At 36.1% G+C, this 22,164-nt stretch overlaps 1 protein-coding gene across 4 annotated transcripts in view; it reads right to left on the bottom strand.

Annotated features, from left to right (window-relative positions):
• LOC113104605 (synaptotagmin-2-like) overlaps window positions 1-17,253 on the bottom strand; it is a 42,793-nt gene extending 25,540 nt beyond the window's left edge. Inside the window, exons 1-2 of one of the 4 annotated variants that reach the window (XM_026266117.1) lie at window positions 17,237-17,253; window positions 14,201-14,315 (exon numbers count right to left, since the gene is read on the bottom strand). The gene's annotated coding sequence lies outside the window, so the exon portion shown is untranslated. Of the gene's footprint in view, window positions 1-14,200; window positions 14,700-17,236 lie in introns of those variants that run through there. The other 3 variants (XM_026266115.1, XM_026266118.1, XM_026266119.1) reach the window with 3 other exon arrangements.
• Window positions 17,254-22,164: the final 4,911 nt, after the last annotated feature.

The following is a 22,164-nucleotide window of genomic DNA, read 5'->3' as shown; positions in this document are numbered from 1 at the left end:
GTTTTAGAATAACATTATAATACCATTCATATTTACTTTTTTTATCATTTAAAAATCAATCTGATGTATAGTAGACATATGAGGCTTAATACTATAGAAAAGCACTAGAAGTGTTTTCAGCTTGTTTATTTTCATGCCGTTGCATGAAACAATTGTATAAACATCATACAAATGTAAATTATAATTATAATCATAATTACTTATCGCAATTACAATTTCAAGGGAATAATCAACAATTATGATTTTTGGAGTAAACGTGCTGCCCTAACCCTAGCCTGATTGAAATTATGTATTTTATATTGAAATATAATTCAAATTTTGATATTTAAGTATAAAATTCTAATTTAGTTTTTTCAGCTATTTTGATAACATTCCCATTTCCCATTCACATTTCAGAAGACAACTATGTCTGGCTAGAATAGTTGGTGCTCACATAATTGCACAAGTATGAATGTGACGTTACATGTGTATCATAGGTTTGTAAGGGCGCAGTGTGGTACACACATAAAGATGCTGTACAGCAGGGGATACACTCAATTATTGATCTTACTAAAGTCTATTCATACACACACACACACACACACACACACACACACACGCACATACACACACACATAACCAGCGTGTAAGCAGATAATCATTAATATGAATTGTATTAAAAAACACACAAGTTTCCTCAGCCTAGACAATGGTTTGAATATTTAATGTGACTCAAACAAGGGCCTTGTACTACTGCTTTTGTTCAGGAGTCTGAAACAAACTGCCTGCAGAGTTCAGAAATTAAGATCAGGCCCCTGTTTAGTTCATGAGGGTGAACTTTCTGAATTATAATTCAAAGTGATTCAGTACACAGTCAGACCAGAGGAACTTCGATAGTCCAACAAGAAACAAAAATGATCAGTTAATCATTAAGTTTGACTAATTAAGCCTATTTATTACCCGGTATACAGAATACACTCTTTTACATACTGCACATGTCTACCAAAGCATCCATTAAAACAGCTATCAACAAAACTGAATTTTGCTACAAAATGTCCACCAGATTTGCATATATATTATTTAGCAAATATATCACTAAAAGAACAAACTACATTAGTTTAATTAAGTTTCCTTACATTCAAATGACATTTCTACATCTTACTTGACTTCTCAATTCAATTCTAATTCAGAAACCATACTAGATGTACTGTAAAAAGCCAATTCTCAACACAATTCTGAATGGCACATAAGTTGAGTCGAGTAAGGGCTTCTCTCTGATGTGACCAGGTTTTATTCTCACTCACCTGCTCTCTCTCTCTCTCTCTCTCTCTCTCTCTCTCTCTCTCTCTCTCTCTCTCTCTCTCTCTATCTCTCTGTCTCTGCTTCTGCAAGTAATGCTGCAATGCAGGGGTTTAACCGGAAATATAAAGCTAGAGGGCGCATCGAGCGGATTGATTCATTCACACACACAAACACACACACTTCATTAACACAGTCAGCTAGGTAAGCAGTGGTCTGTCAGGTGTAGCACCATGCTATCACTAGAAAATCACAGATGGCATATACTTCCTTTTGAAACAGGAAATTGGGCTTCTTTTCGCAAAAAATAAAAATACATTTGAAATCTGTCAAATGCATATCAATGGAATATGATGCATAAAGAATCAAAATGTTCATCTAGTATTTGATTTCTTCACAAGTTTCCAAGCTGTAAGTCTTCGAGCAGTACCCTATTATAATATCCATTACTTCAAAATCAAACACAGACCTCTCTGAGGTCATTTCCTAGTATTACTATTCATGTAATTAATTTCACACCTCAATATGGTGCGCTAGTACCAAAGTAGCATCACATGCCCTCTGAAAAAAGGGAAATGGATTTTAGAAATCAAGTCAAATACAGTGCAAGTACAAAGTTCCATTATGAGTCAGCATCAGAGGGTTTGCATGACATTTTGATTACTCTGTCTGAACTATAATTGAATCTGCATGAAAAGCCGAAAAGCTTCATTCATTCTCGGCCACTGGAGTGTTGCTTTTATCGAGAGAATACCCTGCTTTAGCATCTATCATGCTGCAGCACAAGCAGACATTGTTTCTTAATCAAAGCAATTAAATTCGATAAGCCTCCACTCCACTTGAAAATCAGCCACAGGATTATCCTGTTTCATGGCAGGGTTAAATTAATAGATTCAATCTTATAAAAATGATCAGGTTACATGTATAAATTCACCTTTAATAAATCTACATTTAAACATTTTATTATAAAAGTTTATTTAATCATACACACAAATGGAACATTTAAACACATTTTCCATAATTCCTATCATCAGTAGTGATTCTCAACAGATAAAAAGTATTTCTTTTTGCATTAGTTTTTTAAAAACATTTTCGTTAATCAAAATAATTATTTCTGCCTTTTGATTATGGGGAGGACGTTATGTCAAAGCTTAAACGCTTTCACCTACACACTCTTCATCAGAATGTGACTAGACAGATTGGCCTGAGCCCATTTGCTCTAATTAACCACATGATCAATAATTGGGCTTTCTATTTAAATACTACACTACACTTCAGCCTAAAGATGCATCACAGAGCAAATCGGGAAATATCAAACAACAGCTGATAAATATACCTTTACTAATACTTTTTCAGATGCAAAGATGTTTAGAATTAAATGACTTTCAAAAATCATTGTCTATAAAGAGTTTGCTTTCTTCCTCCAGCTTTCACCTGTTCATGATGGTACTGAAGCAGACTTATCTGTTAAGCAGCTTTGTATTATGAAAACAGCAAAACATTTTCACATGTGGACACATTGCCCAATTATGTAAATTACTACAGAAGATTTAATGACATGTTTTGTTAAACAGAAGAGCTGTATGAAAGCATGCTGTTATATAATTGGAGCATTACAACCACTCAAAACTCAAAGAAGCGGCATGAAATGCAAATACTGAACTGTAATTTCAACGTCCAACACCATATGCCATGCAAATCTGTACACAAATGAGAAATCTAGCTGAGGTGGAGATATCCTGATGTAACGCTGCAAAAAGTAACACACTAGGGCTCTAAACACAAATCTAATAATATGTACTTATACTTTGAAAGAGTGCATTGCCAGATGATTGCTAGGTTGTTACTTGCCCAAACTAACTAAATGAAAAAATCCCAGTAAAAATAATCTCTTTGCTATTAATGATTAGATAAATGAAGGCATTCCAGACTGGATCCTTTCATAAACACTCAACACACGTCTGGCCAGTTGTTTTTGCAGACCCAGTGTGCAGTTATTTTGATTGATAACGAAATCCATTTCCAAGAAGACTGCAGACTCGCTGTAGGAAACAGATATGCCTTTGGGGAAAGGTAACTTGTACGTCATTCTGTCTGAAAAACTGCTTTTGGGCCAGTGTTAAAATTTGCATGTGACAGCATGACAGTAAGACTGAAATTTAAAGGGATACAGACATTAATAAAAACCATGTCATCATTTACTCCCCATCATTTCTTTTCAAACCTTTATGACTTTCTTTCTTCTGCAAGATACAAAAGGAGAAACTCTAAATTTGACTTTGCCGGTTGCTGTCCAATTACAATGAATGGTAAATTCAATTTTAAACCTTCAGAAAGAATTCAAAAGTACCATAAAAGTACCTCAAGCAGGTCTTTTAAAGCCATGTAATACTGCATGGAAGCCCATTTCCACCAAGAAAATAAAAAGAAAACTGGATAATTGCAACCTTTTAGTTAAAAATTTGTTTATATCTTGCACTTTTGAGTTTAAAAAAAAAAAAATTGCAATTATCTGTTTAATGTTGTATTCCGTGGCAGAAATTGGCTTCCATAATCACGTGTTGTTACTGTTAAATGAAACTGTGTGTGTGTGTGCATGTGTGTATATCATATATATATTAAATTAAATTAAATTTATGCATTTAGCAGGCGCTTTTATCCAAAGCGACTTACAATACATTCAGGCTATCAATTTTTACATATCATGTGTTCCAGGGAAATCGAACCCCCAACCTTGATAAGCAATGCTCTACCACTTGAGCTACAGGAACACACACACACACACACACACACACATATATATATATATATATATATATATATATAAAATCAATTATAATTTTCTATTTATTTTATGTTTTCATAGATTTATGTTGATTCACAAAACATGGCAACTTTTGAATAGTGAAAGATGCATTTGAAAAATATTTAGTTTACTGTAATTTAAAGATACATTCATACAGAAATAGTTAAAACTGAATATAAAATAATAAATAAATGTATAAATGAAACAAATACTAATAAAATGCACAAAAAGAACAAAACTTCTATTAAAATAAACACTGAAAGTATAACAATTAAAGCTAATAGAAAAGATGAATAATACTACAGCATATAAACAGTACTAAAATACGAATAAAATAACACTGGTATGATGGTCTAGATCTCTCTCTTTGTTTTCTACAGAATAAAGAGATTCAAACAGCTCTGAGTAAAGTGAGCAAATCATACTATCGCAATTTTTTTATGCACTTTCCCTTTAAGAAACGAGTCAAACTAGTGCCATCACGTTCCACAGCTAAATCTGACATTGTTTGTCTTAATTTCTCTCCGGAGACGTAAAGACAGTCCTCTCCTTTCAGAGGATGAAAATTAAGGATGTGCTCATTAAAAGTTATGGGGTCATTTATTTTTCCACTTATCGGACTTGTCATTTTCAGGGCGTTTCACAGCCGTTGCTCCTGTCAGCTCTGATCTCCCCTTCAATCCAAACTGAACCGACGACTGCAGAGCAGGCAATTTGAACTCACTGCTGCATTTCCAACACATTGCAGTGGCAGTGTGAACCTGATATCACTGATGCCCTTGTCAGAGTTTTGGCATGTTGGTGGAAAAGCACAAATGGCAAGGTTCAGCGTAACGGATAGATGTAGGCAGATATAACATCAGGACTGGACGTGCTAGCATGATGTAGTTAGTTTTTACCATAGCATGCCTACATATTAGGGTTCTCAGTCAATTAATATATAATAACACATGCAATATAATACAAATTTTCAAATTGTTCAAAACTAATATATCAAATATTGATGAGAAAATCTTCCAAAAGAAGTTATTTAAAGGCATAACATTACATTTATTCACAAGTTTTTTTTAAATATATTTTACATTATAGATTTATGTTGAGTCACAAGACACTACTTTTGAATATTTAAAAGGTAAATTTTGAAAGATATTTGATTTAATCTAAAGGTCCATTTGAAAAACTTAGTTTAAACAAACAATGGCTTACTTATAGTCAGTGTTATACTATCATCAATTATTATATTTATTAATATTTATTAACATTTGTAGTTAAAGTTTTAGTAATTTTATTGTTTTTGTTATTTTTAGTAGTTTTTTCATGTTTATATTTGGTTTTGTTTGCTTCTATTGTCATAAGTCGTTTTGGATAAAAAGCATCTGCTAAATGACTAAATATAAACATAAATATATTTTTAATGAAATTTCTGGTTGTAGTTATTTTAATACCTAAAATGAAACTAAATTTAGAATTTTTTTTATTTTATTTCGTTATTTAAAGTAACAAACATTATCTACAGTTTACAGTTTAACCTAACTACAATAACCTTTCCACTTTCAACTTGAATAGCAAAATTTTCAACATTTAAAAATAAATTACATCTGACAGCAGCAAGTGTTTCTGACTAGGAAACCCCAAAGATTGCAGGCTGTCAAGCTTTTCAGCACACACTGAGAACAAGTGAGTCAGCAGCAGACTTTAAGTAAAGCCATAAGAGCAAATTAGCTGCAGCAGCACACATTTGAGCGCACATTCAGAAGAGGCTGAAGTGAGAGACAGCGAGCTCCTGCGGGGGGAGTCACGGCCTCACAGTGAGAGAGTGGGTCTCTTTAACAAACCTGCTCTTTCCTCCGCAGTGCCTTTCTCTCCCCCGCGAAGGTCGAACAAATTAGGCCAGTCAGAAACTCTGGCCCACATCTACGCTCTCTAAAGGCCCTTTCACATGACTCGCGTCAGCCCTTCAACACAAGTGACATGTGCCGCTTCGACCTGCATTTCAAAAGAGTCAGAGATACAGGCACAGAAGGGAGATTTGTACTATTTATCCATTCTCACAGAATATGCAATGTGTATAATAATATTATGATCATTTTCAGAATGATCTCAATGTATCTAGATATGCACATTTCAGTCTATTTCATGTTCAGTATTTTTTACTAAAACTGAGAAAAAAAAGGCAATTATTTTGGCCATTGAATAAAGCAGGGGGGAAATTTTTTAAAGTAAATATAAATATAAACAAAAAGTTGGCATCAAACTAAAAATAAAATGTTTATTATATACTAAAACTAAAATACAAAGTTAAAAATAATTATTTTAAATAAATAAATGACACAAATACATAACAAAATAAATGAATACTATAAATAAATAATACTAAGTAATACTACAACATGAACATCTACAACATGAAGACGTGACATACGCTTCAGATTAGCGTGGCTTAATGTGGCCATTTGAGTGACACACACAAACTAATAAAGCAATCTCCGTCACACATACATTTGAACAACTGTACACAAATAGAGAAACACACTTTTTATTTCTCTCACATGCACCAAAAATAGTTAGGTTCACTGGCTGAGTTCAAAGAGGTGGGCGGCAGATAAAGCTAAATTTTCCCTTCCCCGAACCGGATACAGATTTCCAAATGAACCAAATCTAGGTCAGTGTGAGCAAGTACCCCCGAAAAAGTCCGACCCACTGAGAAACAAGTACATTGACTAATCACCTGGCATTGGTGCTCTATCTTTAGAAGCAAATAAACCTGCAGTGCTACATTTAAAAAATCTACTGCATTTGTACCCAACAAATTGGACAAGGCATTGCTTCTAAGAAAGTTTTCTGATGACGTGTATTGCTATATGGTAGCTAAGGTATTCTGGGTGGCTGCTAGTCACTGTAAAATGTATTGTAATTTTAACAGCATAAAATTAAGCAGTAAAAAATAAATAGTAAAAATTTAAAAAATGCTAATTACTTTCCCTTACTCTACGGGAATTTTTATTTTATTTTATAAATCTAACCTGACGTTTCATATAATGCTACAGTAAAATATTGTTAAATACACATACATTCCCAGAATTCTGTGTGTGAGACTTCACATTTCATGTTTTTATTATAGTTATTTACAATAGGGTTTTATGCTACATGTTGCGCTCAAAGAGTTAAAAAGCAAAATTAGGTTGTGTTTTACTCACCCCAGTGGCATCCTAGGTGTATACGACTTTCTTCTTTCAGACGAATCCAGTCGAAGTTATATTAAAAATTGATCTTTCAAGCTGTTTGATGCCACTCAGCAGGTGTTGCATGCATCAGTCCAAAAGAATTTAAATAAAAAGCACCCATCCATTAAAAAATCATCCCGGACGAGCCCCCAATTTGTTGCTACTTCTGGCTCAAAGAGAAGAAACAAAAGGAGGGACACATGCAAACATAAGGCTCAATAGGAAAAGAGCTTTATTAAGCTCAAAAGTAAATCACTATAATGGAACAAAAATAAAAAAAGATAATATTTCTGAAAAGTGTGTAAAGCGAGGTGTCTGGCTGCTGGTTTAATGTGCTGTTGTAACAATGTAAAAGTGCTCAAAACAATAAAAATCAAACCAAATCAAACATAACCCAATTTTCCAAGCCCCCTTTTGGTCTCTACTAGTAATATTTTTTAAAGTCTAAACTAAGGCAGGTGTAGGCAATGGACTGCAGATTGAAGTGAGTCGTAGGCGGAGCTGCCAATCACAAATCGCCCAAATTCAAACAACGGGAGCTGTCACAATAGTTACTTCAAGGTCCAAATCAAGTCCTCCACCCTCAAGTCTTTATGATTTTCTGCTTTCTAGACATAGCTTGGATCCCTCATTTTATGTAGGTATGGATTATTCCACCCATTTATGTTTTGAAATCAAAGTTGTTTAGATGAAATAATTAAATCTCACTAATAGAAAGCAACAATTGAGATATTTAAGAACTCTCTTTTGTGATTTCTCTAAACAATAGATTTAAAACCAGATTTTCCTTTCACAAGCATGACCACATAAAGGAAAACTACAACTTCTATGTCATCCACTGAAGGACACAGTGCTATTATTGGTCCCTAATGACAGAGCACCAGGAGGGGGCAGCAGAGCAGTATAATTGGTCTATTACAGCACCAGAATATATGAACTCCTTTTCTCCAGCACCTTGTTTTATCAGCCTGTGGTTCTAGCTGGTAATTTGATCATGCAGCAATACGGATCATCGATCATTCATTAAATTAGCCGACATAAAAGCGGACGCTGAATCGAAGCGCAGTGCTAAACCTGTCTGCAGCAGACACCACTTACACTTTGCATGTAGGTTGTAGTAACATTTAAATATTTTCCATTGTGAATTCAACTTGCATATCATGAAATTGAAATGCAGGAACTATATACAAGACACACTTTGACAAATGTATGCTTATGCAATTATACATATTATTTTATATCATAATCACTTGCGCTGAATAATGCATAAGGCTGCGATAGGAAATGAGAATAACAGAGTGTTTTTAATTAAGTGCAACATATCCTTCATCCCAGGACAAGACTCTAACTTATCTTTTCAAAGAGTTCTGGATTCACATCTTACCTGAGCTTAATTACGTACTTAACTGAGGTTTTTCCATTAGAGGTTCAACAAGCACATTTGGGAGTTCGGTGTGACATGCATAAACAATATAACTCATTTATCAGAGACGTTCAGGGATTTCTGGGGACTGCATTGAATAGCCACACTCCGAACTGTTTGGCTGCTCTGTAAAGGGGCGTTTATATTATCTGCCTTCACAATTCAGTATAAAGTCGTGAATATTTTAAACATAATGTTTACATGAAAGTGATTGGTTTGATCTGCATGATTACATGCTCCAAACAGTGTTGTTATTGTTAAAGAAGACAAAAGTTTGCCCAAAAATGACAGTTTGCTGAAAACTGACTCACCCTCATCCTAGATATAGATAAGTTTATTTCTTATCTGAACAGATTTGGAGAAATGTAGCATCATTTGCTCACCAATGGATCCTCTGCAGTGAATGGGTGCCGTCAGAATGAGAGTCCAAACAGCTGATAAAAACATCACAATAATCCACACCACTCCAGTCCATCAGTTCCGATTTTGTGAAGCCAAAAGCTGCATGTTTGTAAGAAACAAATCCATCAAGATGCTTTAACTTTAAATCTTTCTTTCTGGTCAAAATACAAGTTCATAATCCATAATAACGTTTCCCTACAGTGAAAAACGATTATGATTTTATCAGCTGTTTGGACTCTCATTCTGGCAAAATTGGTTTATGGCAGAGGATCCAGTGGTGGTCAAGTAATGTAATACTAAATGTCTCAAAATCTGTTAAATTAAGGAACAATCTCATCTACTGCCTAAAAAGGAGCAAATCTTCAGCAGATTTTCTTTTTTTTTTTGTAAACTATTAATACTGAAAACAAGTTTAAGCACTAAAACTACTAGAACTCAAAAAAATTAAGTTTAATAGAAACATTTAAATATTTGAATTGCATAAAAAAACTAAAACATTTAATAATACCTTAAAATCAAAAAGTAATAAAAATGACAAAGGCACATAAAAAACTGAAAGGTTGAAAACAAAACTGAAAATATAAAATCAAAAGCTAATTCATAATATTCAAAAATACTATAATAGTGATACCAAAATAATACTACTAATAATAAAAAACTAAAATAGCAATGGTCCCAAACATACATCAGTCTTCAGACATGCATGATATGGCAATCAGTAAGGTAAGGTAGGTTATATCAAAGTACCATGGTATTACTCACTGAAACCATCACTGTACTACAGTTAAGCTACAGTGCTTGTTTATAAGAGATAAACACACACACAAACCATGTTATTCAGCAGAATACATTTCAATACCATTTGTCTTTGTCAGAATTGGCAGTGGCTTGTAGAAGAGCTTTCTGAGCAGTACTCGTGTGTGTGTGTGTGTGTGTATGTGTGTGTGTCTCGGGGGGATGGACACACACTGCACCAGTAACTGAGCGCCGTGCAGTAGTCTATGTTAGCCTGAAGCGCTGTGGCCCACAGTCATCCACCCAGCCATTTGCTAGCATTCACGCCTCGTTTTAAAGCACCGCTGCTTCACCTGACGGGTTATTGCTGCAAGATTATGTAATTGCAAATACAATATGTTACGTTTTATAAGAATGCATACATAATTTGCCTCATGCACAAACACACAAAAGACAGTATACTCAAATAAGCATGAAGCCAAATGCCACAAGTGCCAAGAGTTATTTCCATCATAATAGATTTTACTTTTGACTACATAAAACACAATCGCAGAAAGGTCAATGCCTATCTATCAGTTTGCCTGTCAAATATCATAATATCATTAAGAAGAGACAACTTTTAGCCAATAAAAGTCCAGAAAACAGAGTTATCTTACTTTTTATTTTTGACTAAGTCCCGACTTTAAAATGTAACTGACCAATCATGTCGTCCACCAAACTGTACTCTTTTCAAATGAAAGTCAAGTGAAAGTTCTGTCTTCAAATAGCTTTACATTGAATTTGAAAGAATTTATCAAAGAAAGTGTTAAAAGGTTGTGTATTTAAAAAAAAATTTAATATACATTTTATTGTTTATTTTTATAAAAGTTAATTTTTGCATACACTTCGTTAAACACTTTCAAATAAGGCTTTTCTCTTTTCCATTCTGATTCAGTCTATTTTACTGCGTAATTTAAAAATTTCTGTTAAGACAAATGTTGTCAATGTAAAAATAATACACACATTTTACTAAAATCACACTGTTCACAATTCATTTCGGTTCCATAACTCTTATCTGTGCGAGCAATGGTAACCAAAGAGGGCGGAGCTTAGCAAAGGGTCAATATCATAGAACTGTAAAATTGCTTTCTTGTTCTCTAACCCTCCCACACACACACCTTCCTCATCTGATTTAGTCAGCATGCTGTAACATCTCACAGCCTGAGGGCACTGAATCTACCAGCCCAGCACCTTGGCTGTCCTTACTAAATATGATGTTATGGAGCTGTCACGAACACGTCAAACTCGGTTGCTGCTCTATCATCAGTTCTGAGTCATCAGATGGACAGGGGAAGATCGCTGCTTAAATGCGACCTTTTGTGTGTGGAGTTCAGTTGTGGCATTTATATTGTGAACGAATCAGTATTGTGAATCTTGTGAACGAATCACTGCTGTTCACTTTCATGCAGTGAAACATTATTAAAGATTTAATTATTCAATTTTTTTTAAATGTGTGAAAATTATTATTGAAGTGCATGCTTAAAAAATGCTTAACATTGCTAAAACACTTCTCTTAGTAGATCTGCAACATGTACATTTTTAAAAAGAACAGTACAACATTTTTGGTAATGATTTCAGTCATGATGGAATGATTCTTTGTTTTAGAATGAATTTTTAAGCATATGATTTATAATAGATAGAAAGTGTCACTGAATGAATCTTAAAAGAGTCGACTCACTGGTTGTATTCTGGCTTTCACTAAACACTGCAGTGACAATCACATCCATTAGTATATCAAATAAACCCAAACCACAGAGCTTCCTTTTTGTTATTATGAATGAATAGATGTAGTGGCCAAAACAGCTGCTGTGACTGAGCTCTAGAATTGTGAAACAAGGAATTGTATTTCTGCATTGTCCACTTTAAGCACTCAGAGTTTATGAAGCCATTACATGAGGAGTGATTGATGTGACAATGAAGATGCTGTTAAAGCAAAGCTGTGTCGGCGAAAAAAAAAAGAGAAGGTAGGTAAAAAAAGAGAGAGAGAACATGATACTACCACACCTTTACTACGCAGCTTGAAATGCAGCTGTAAGGAAACCGGAAGTGATTAAAAAAAATAAAACGTGTTTACAAAGGCTTTCAAAGCTTGGTCAAATATGACTAATTTAAATAGCTTGCTCATGGTTCCTTCAGTGCAACATCACTGATGACAGATCAGTTGTTTCATTAATATTGAACCTGGCAAATGTCCAGTCTGAAAATCACTGCCTTATGGCAAACATTTTTTTATTACGTGGCCCTTTTGATTGTACACTATGAAGTGTTTCACCAATTTAAAAATCGGGTCTCAGTATCTAGAGAACAGGGAATAAAATAAAAGGAGATGAAATAAAAACACTTGGATGGGCAATTAAAAATAATAAAATTTAATTAAATACAACAAAGATAATGATTATCACCTATTTTACACAATATTTACTCAAAATGCACCAAAGTAAAACCACCAAAAATCTACATTATTCATTGCTTGAGGATGCTATCTTTCTATTTTGAAACTGACACTAGGGGAAACCACAACAGGCGATGCCCATAATCTCAAACAAATAATTTGACTGACACTCAATATATCAGCCTGCCACTATGTTTATTCTCAGAAGTGTATGCTACATAACTGTACTGTTTATATCTTGACTATGTGACTCGCTGACAATAATGACATCCTATTGTGGCTTTTATGAAAGTAATGAAATCAGCTTGTTAAGAAAGAAAAGAATACATTTAAAGCATGCCCACAGTGTTGATTAGAAGAACCACAGGAAAACCCTTATGTTTTATGTGAACGCATCCCAATTTCAGCAAGACACGATTACAGCAGGCAAAGACCATTCAATTTCATGAACCATCAAGCAGATATCCACTTCTAAAAACGTATGGCACTCTGGAGAGCGAGAGATATAGATCGAAAAATAAGAGGTTTGGGTATGTCACCGCTACTCCAAATAAGAAAAAACTGTAAATACTAGAACATAAACCAGATGCAACGTCCCCAAGCTCATGATGAGCGAGGTGTCCTTTATAATAGCAGTGCATTAGGAGTCTGTTAAGTTATGAGTCCTGAATCTGATATTGCGTCATTATTACCCAAGTCCTATTCATTACTGTAAAACAAAAAAAAGGGACAATGTTCTTCTTCAAACATTACTGGCCCATGTACGGCAGCAAGGGGGCATGATTTATTACAGGAAGGGGAAACGGTTTCACTCCACTGAACAGCCTCCACACATAAGTGTGTGTGTGTGTGTGTTTGTGTCCAATGCGGCGATGCCTCCTCTGTCTCACCTCTGCTTTGAGTAAAGCGAGGTCTACTCTGAATCTAAACGAGTGCTGTTTTTATGTGGTGCTCCCAAGGACTGACCCGAAGCACTTAACCGAAGCGTTGCGGCCCGGGGCACCTCCCAGTCATCTATCTGTCTCCATTTGTCTTTCTCCAGCGCTATTCACCGGTCACCACTGCAATCAATGAGATTACCTCTTAAATTGCCTTTTGCTGTTATCGGCTCTGCTGGGATGCCTTTGAAAAGTGCATGTACAAGCAAGAATAAATACAACACACAACGCTAGACTTCTGCAACTGACCTCAGCGCAGTTCGTTTCACGCGTTAAATGAGAAAAACAAGACAGTGCAGTTCACTTCCCCTAAACATCAAGGTAATCAGGTTTATAACATCCTTTGCCAGCAGACAGGACGAGTAAATCTGCGCCTGTTGTCGGCGGAACAGCTTGATCAGCAAAAACATGGCACGATCAGCAGCCAATCGGCCAGTAACGAGCTCTATGTTGAACGCCAACCCTAAACAGTCTGCAGAAAATCAACTCGAACAATTCTAGAGAACATGGTAGTGTTTCAATGCACATAAACCATTCAAAAAAACTTGCCATAACAACATTAAAAAGTGCACAAACAGCTGCAGTTGTGTTTCATGATCATGCACACTCGATCTACAGAGCCAGCAGTGATGTGTCAGACCGCATCTCTGAGTTATCAAGAGAAGCAATTTGTGCGTACAAATTATGAGACTCTCAAGTTCTATTCTACGCACATCGGCCACTATTATGTAATGTGATACTGCAGCACTAGGATGCTACGTACTCACACTCTCCTGCGCTGAGAAAGTTCCACTCACTGACAAAGATCTCCCTCTCTCTCCTCTCTGCCGTACGCCGCCTCTCCCTGATTTTTGTGTTATAATGACTGAAAGACTATATTTAGATTCTTGTCTAAGCATTAAAATGTTACACTGCATTGTATAAAAGGCATGCTTTATCATAAAAGGGGGATACTGTACTTACCTCTGTACCGCGTGTGTGTATCCTCACTGGAGATGTACTGCACCAAGAGGAGGGTGGTGATGCAGAGGGGGGTTGAGGAAAGAAACTTCGCAGAGCGCGCAGGGCACTTGGAGAGCTTGGGTTGGGTGGGGGGGAGAAAAGTGACAACAATCAGGACATTTGGTTTATCCTCTTCTGGTTGTGTTGGAAATATCAGACCTGTGCAAACACACACACACACACACACACCCCTGATGTCTTCCTCTACGCACCCCCACGCTCACACACACATGCACACACACACAATAGCTCGGATCGGGACAGATGCAAAGATGCTCTCATGCACATCACACACACATCTCTAGTCTCACACCCTGCAATCGTTGCTCAGCACCACAGCCCCTGGTGTTTCACTGCTGTATTTCCCGGCACTGAGCTGTCATTGGTTCAATCACAGCTCAATAAAAACTCCTCCCATTTCCAATTGGGTAAGGAGGGTTTTTTTTTTCTCTGCACACTCTGAAACCCATCCCACCCCTCCTGCTTTTAAAAACCTACACTAGCTACATGCAAGGAGAATGCTGAGCTGTGAAAATCTTGCAGGTTGGAGTGAGAGGAGAAGAGGGGAGGCGAACGCGAGAAGGCGGGGCCAGGGACAGAGAGAGACGCAGTAACCAATCAATGAGCTGCAGAGAGTAGCGCGAAAGATGCGGATGGCTTCAGAGGATGATGCGTTCTCTCGCTGCTGCGCTGGTGAATCTTCAGCATAACAACAAAAGACATTACATGTTAAACGGTACTGAATGTTAATGAATAAAGTGAGTATGTACCCAGAAATGATGTCAATAAATCTTTGTCGACTGTACTGTCCTCGCGGGCTTTAAACAATATAATCATCAAGGCGATCAATGTGGAAAGATTCAGAGAGAATGACTCTTATGAGCCGATTCTTTTTAGTGAATTGAAAACGCGACCAAAAAATATGCTTCAAAAGATTATTAGCCGGTTCTTTTAATTAAATGATAAGTTAGTTCAATAAGACACATTTACAAGTTTTAATAATTATGAGGAATACTTAACTGAACTGAATCAGAGCTAAACATCTGACTTGGTTGATGAAGAGCAAGATTTAAGTAACTTAACATATACGTTAACGATACATTACTGACTGGCTGCTCACATTAAATTCTATATATATATATATATATATATATATATATATATATATATATATATATATATATATATATATATATATATATATATATATATATATATCAATCGGGATCAGTGATGGGAATAACGGCGTTATAAATAACGGCGTTACTAACGGCATTACTTTTTCCAGTAACGAGTAATCTAATTGATTACTCTTCTCATCTTAATAACGCCGTTACCGTTACTGCCAAAAAATGCGGCGCGTTACTATAACTGATGATGAAGCTGTTCTTTTTTTCCATCAGACCAGCTAGATCTCTGAGCGCAAATACTTTTTTTTACTGTTCTTCCTTGGTTAGTGGGCAGAGCACGAGACAAGCGCATAAATGCTGACGATTGGCTGAGGTAGAGTAAAATTTCATTGTAAGCCAATCAGAGGTAGAGTTGGGCGGGTGTTCGAAAGCACGCATTGTAGTGATGGGAATTCGGCTCTTTTGACTCAGCTCACTGAAAAGAGCCGGCTCTTTGGCTCACAAACGGCTCTTTAAATGACTTTGACTATAATATTTCCATTTTTATTACATAATTATTTAATTTCTATAGGCTAAATTTGAAAAAATAGAGTCGGCTCTTCAGATATGCGAGCCAGCTCCCGAAGTTCAACTAAAAGAGCCTCTTAGACTCTTAGGGCTCTTAGAGTCGGCTCATTCGCGAACGACTCATCAAAAGCTCATTCGCGAACGAGTCGATCCATCATCACTAACGCTCATTCGCGAACGACCCATCATCACTAACGCTCATGAATTACGAACAACCCATCATAACTCATAGTCGGACAGGACAGGACACACAAGGAACAACAAGCCAGTCAGTCAACGAGAGACAGGTATGGCGACGAGCCCAAATAATCCAACAGTAGCCTTCTCTAAATAGAAGTATACATTACTTTTTCCTTCAAGAAATTAAAGAAACAATAAAAGGAAATATCAAAAGTTCCCAAAAATCTATCGTGTTATTTGCATTGATCCACTATATAAACATAATATCTACATACATGGCATTTGATTGGAGGCTAGTCTCACTTCAGATGTGTGTACAATGTTTCATGTTTCTGTTAATAATGTATTGTATTAAGTGTCCATTTCATTATACTATTCAGATTTATCATAAATAATTGAACATGCACATGTATTTTAAGTTCCTTTAAAGAGGGGTAGAGGTGGGGTCACATTTGAGCATTTTAGGGGTGCTCCGATCATGATCGGCCGATCGTTAATGCGCATCTCGTCAGTAAAGCCGGTTCTCTAATCAGCGGTTAATTCCATCAGGTGCGTGATTTCACACAGAGCAGCTGTTACTACACAGAGCCGTTGTTAACTGAGAAGATGCGCCAATAAACGCTGAAAATGAAGTGGATTTGCGCATCTTCTCTATTAACAACGGCTCTGTGTAGTAACAGCTGCTCTATGTGAAATCACGCACCTGATGGAATTAACCGCTGATTAAATAACCGGCTTTACTGACGAGATGCGCATAACGATCGGCCGATCACGATCGGAGCACCCCTAGAGCATTTAAAATTTAATTTTACTTGAAAGTAACGCAATAGTTACTTTCTTAAGTAACTAGTTACTTTTAAAATTTGTAACTGAGTAACTAATTTAGTTACTTTTTGGAAGAAGTAACTAGTAACTGTAACTAATTACTTTTTAAAAGTAACTTGCCCAACACTGATCGGGATCACAGGTTATCAAATGAAAAAACTAAATTTGCAAACAGAAACGAAATATCATCTTATTAAATTCCAAATTATAGGTTTTGCGTCATTTAACATTACCGGATTACTTTTAGTAAAATAAAACACATTTATAAATTAAAAAAAAACAATAGGCTACTTACAGCTCCAAAAAGCACCATCTTCAGAAAGACCAGTCGTCAAAATAACCGTTGAAATTTAAAAGACTGATTCCCGCTCTTGCTACAGTTTATGTGGTATGGTGAAGCCTGGTAAAACAACGTGACAGCGGTTTGATAACACCACACAACAAATAAAAGTCACTCTTTTTCGCATGTCTAAAGGGATACCCCAAAATAAAAAAAATTGTCATTAAACACTTAGCCCCATGTCATTCCAAACCCGTAAAAGCTTCGTTCGTCATCAGAACACGATTTAACAACGCTGAGACCAATGTTCACAGGCGTGTTTATTTTAGAGAATCGATTAGTTTTTAAAGAACCGATTCATAACTCAAAAGCAACTGTTCGTACGAATCGCTTTGCGGAATTTGTTTAGTTACAGATCCGTTCGAAACAACGTCTTCGAATCTTCGAAACGTTTAAATATGAATCCTTTGCTTCGAGTTTCGGAGCTGATCGAACTATCACGTGATGTACTCTCATGTGAACTCAAAGTTCGCTACTGTTACGTTACAGAAATGTTCTGAAAAGGTTTGATAGTAGGCTATAGGCGAGTAGTTGATTTCAAGTGAACCCTTGAACCAGTCAGTTATTAAATTAATTAAAGTTGAGTAAAAGTTTAAATAATATACTAAAGAATAAGGGCTACAAAGTGATAAAATAGCTACTACTTAAGTTAAATAGCCTATTTTGTGTATATTTGCGTTCTCATTGTATTTGAGACTTCAACCAGCAGATATCTTCAGCATAGCAACAAGACATGCTTCTCCCACCACAAATTTGATGTGCTTTTTAGCAAAAACAATTATTTTATTGTGACCTGTACGTATTTAACCAGAAAGACAGAGATGAAAGGCAATTTGGGAGCCTACAACTAAACACTGTAACATGTCATTCATACAACTAACTAATCAGTAGACAATACATAAAATATTAGGGTATACACCATTGACTTATGTTGCTTCACTGATCACTGTTCAATCTGTAAAATATTACTTTATGATATAATTCATAACCATTCACCAAGTAAGTAAATATTTAGATTTTTTAAAGCTGGCAAATCATCCAATCATAGAACTGAGAGTTTTAAAGATGGCAGCCTCCACTTTGCGTTTACTTCCGGTGGAGCCTGCGCAAACTGACCAGATGACACTGAAATGAATGGCATATTTTAAAGCTCCTTGTCTGCAGTAAATATAATGACTCATTGGCCCTGCCCTGACTCCAGCCTGCTGCGCTCCAGCAGCATGTAACTTAATGTGCTCTATGTAAATTATTAAAGACTGATGGGACTTGCTGTAGAACTCACTCTCCAGCAGAGCAATCCGTCCACACACTCCAAAACCTCATAATAATAGAAGCAGTTCACAGTCACCATATCTTACACTGTCAGACCGACTCGCAGCGTCACTGTCTAATGAACTGTGCTGTGTTTCCTCCCTAAAGTAGGAGACAAACTCATGTAGTTTCATTATATAATTCTACAAGGTGCTTGTTAGCTGTGCTGTATGATATTTAAAAAGATCAGCTGAATTATTTTAGTCCCCCACCCCCTTTAGTCTATCTCCATTTGCAGGCGGGTGCCTCAATACTAATTAAATGGGTTTGATGGAGTCCAATCCGTCAACATCTAAAATCAATGAAATAAAGTCAGGCCTTTGGCCCAAGGGGTAGAGCCGCTATGCCTGGATTCTTTCTACATGATTACGAATTCCTTCAGCTTGGAAAAACAAACTCCAAACCTGAAGTTACACAGTATGTGTAAGCTTCTACCATTACAGGGATTTAATCAACTAGACAGAAACCAAACTAATGCTCTAGAAGATCTAAAGTGCATTCCATTTACTGCGTCATTTTTATTCCTTTTTATATCTGTGTTTTTGTCAGGTATACATAAACACATGGTGCTTTAGAAAACTGGCGATGTAATAACCTACATAGAATCCTGTAGAGTGTCAGCTGGGTTTTATGAATGTCAAACGGGTGTAGCTCTATGATTGGATTTATTATTATTGAGGCAGCAGTAGACTCTTCCGGGCCGTGGCAGATGTCCAAGTCATCCTGTTTCTGTGCCTGCAGAGCTCTCTTTTGGCAAAGTGGGATGCAGTTTTTCGCCAGCTAGCGCTATATATCTGACTGGAGAAAACTCAGGCTGCATGACGGAGCAAGAATTCCTTGGATGCATTAAGAAAATGTACAGTGCTTCTGCTTAATTTAAAAGTACAAATACTGTGGCGTGTCAGAGGAAAGATGCATGCTATTACAGTTTAGTGTACTTAATTATGATGGTCTGATAAGTATAACAACTTTTATTGTACAAACTGTGGCTAAAGGTTAAGTACTAAAATTACTAACATAAAAACTAAAATAAATTAATTAGAAAATATTTAAAATATGTCCTATTTAAAAAACTAAAATGAATAAAATGACAAAAAAAATCGAATTTAAAATAACAAATAAAATAAAACGAAATGAAAAATCCTTTGAAACAAACAAAAAAAAAAAACGATCTGAAATAAAATGTCAGCTAATAAAACATGTAAGTTGGACTACTATGACTGAAACTGAAGGCAATATTGAGTTAAATACATTACAAATGTTTGAAAAAAAATGAAAATAAAGCAAAATGTATAATATAAATGCTAATTTAAAATATGAATAAATACTTTAGAAACAATACTAAAAAACGAGTTTCTAATTTCAAAGGCTGCGCCCCCAGAGGTCGCATTTGTAGGCCCCATCGAGGATGTCTCGGTTTGGAAAAGTAACCAACGTAAAGTTGACTGTTATTTCTTGTGAGGCATAATTTATTGTCATTTCTTTCTTACTTTGGAATGTAATGGTGCCCAGTGAAATATGTAGCCAACAAATGCAACTTCCTGAGGGTGCAGCCTTCAAAATGAGACACAAATATAAACCACCCAAATCAATTTTACAACTGCCTAGAAGCTGCCTAGTTAGATTCCAGAGCGCTGTAGCAACCGCCCAGAGCACTTTATACAACTTTTCCTTTCCAGTTCTCAAGTTAGATGTTGACTAAGACTTTATCTCATTACAAAACACCATTGACAGGCTGTTTATGCAAACCATATTCTAGAAATACATGTCAGTCTGTTGTCAGCATGCGTTTTGTGCTCTCAAATTCAGCTGAGTGCTGTCTGTGCTTCTCTATATCATCAGTTCTTATTGCAGTAGACAGAACATCCATTGAGCATCATTTGTTTGTCCAGCTGCGATGCCACAATAGTGATGCCGCCCCGAATGACAAGCACCATAAACCTGATACAATACAGCCGGCTCCATCATTCATCTCTGTGAGGAATGCTGCGTATGTTATCAGATTACAGTTCATCACAGCTTTGGAAACTAGATGTGTATCCTGGTTTTCCATTTGCAAGATTGTGGATGTTAAAGATTGGACAATATATGATAACGTTATTGATAATTAAACAGAAAAGTCATCATTTCTTAATTAGATTGAGGAGTGGTGAATATTTACTCTGCAGCACAGATTATCAACCCAAACCCAGATCTGGAGAAATGTTGCATTTCTGTAAATCACTTGCTTAGCAATGGATCCTCTGCAGTGAATGGGTGCCGTCAGAATGAGCATCTAAACAGCTGATAAACACATCACAATAATCCAGACACGCAGCTTTTGTCTTCACAGGATGTTAACTGATGGACTGGAGTGGCGTGGATTACTTGTGGATCATTGTGATGTTTTTATCAGCTGTTTGGACTCTCATTCTGACGGCACCCATTCACTGCAGAGGACCCATTGCTGAGCAAGTGATGCAATGCTTAATTTTTCTAAATCTACTCTGATGAAGAAACATCTACTACATGAACATCTACTTCTGATGCAGAAACTCATCTACATCTTGGATGGCCTGCAGGGAATACATTTTCGTTTTTGGATGAACTATGTATATGTAAATCAAGTTCTTTATAGACAGATTTTTTTCTTCAGATTTTTATGCAGATTAATTCAGAATGATTTCAAATCATGCAATGTCCTATAGCAATCCAGCAGCATTCCTTGACCAGATCCAGCTCCCAGTCTCTGGGCTCAAATTGGCATTTCTTCAACTTTCTGCACTTCCATGTAGTATATAACCATCTCAACAGACTGTGCACCGTGACCTCAAACCCAGCAGACTCATATGACACAGGCAGCTGTGAAAATCCACAGATGAAATCAGCTTCAGATTCAATCAAACTTCTGAGTATCTTATGAAAAGAAAGATCTAATAAGTTCAGTCCACACTGAATAAGTCAAGTGGTTGTGTGGGTTTAGAGGTAAAGCTAACGCTGTGATGGATTCTGGTGGTGTTTTGAATCCACAGTCTTTATGTTATTCACTGTTATTGAGTGACTGGGTCATGTTAAAGGTTGTTTAACAAAATTAAATAAAAGCTTTGAGTTGAGGACGCATTGAACTGATCAAAAGTTACAGTAAAGATTTTTGAGGTGTTACAGAAGATTCCATTTCAAATAAATGCTGTTCTTTTGAAAGAATGCTGAATGAAACACTTCACAGTTTCTATAAAATATGAATATCATGTGACACCGAATACTGGAGTAATGATACTGAAAATATAGCTTTGCATCACAGGAAAAAAAAAATCACATTTTATAACAACTTCATCTAGAAAATCTTATATTTTTATTAATATTTCACAATATAACTGCTTTGATAAGCATAGGAAATGTCTGTCAAAAACATTTGAAAAAATGTTCTAATTGCCAGTCTACATAGAAATACACTGTATCAGATTTTTACATAGTACCTCAAGGATGTGTAGCATACTTTAGACCCAGATTTCATAAAGATATGGCCTTGTTCACAAATTAGGATTCAAGTGGAGGACAGCTGCTGAGGAATGTTGTGGACATGAGTTTTCTAA

The sequence above is a fragment of the Carassius auratus genome, chromosome 6, assembly GCF_003368295.1.
Source record: "Carassius auratus strain Wakin chromosome 6, ASM336829v1, whole genome shotgun sequence".
Classification (NCBI taxonomy): domain Eukaryota; kingdom Metazoa; phylum Chordata; class Actinopteri; order Cypriniformes; family Cyprinidae; genus Carassius; species Carassius auratus.
The sequence above is the reverse complement of the archived record's forward strand: the minus strand, read 5'-3'. Positions and strand labels throughout refer to the sequence as shown.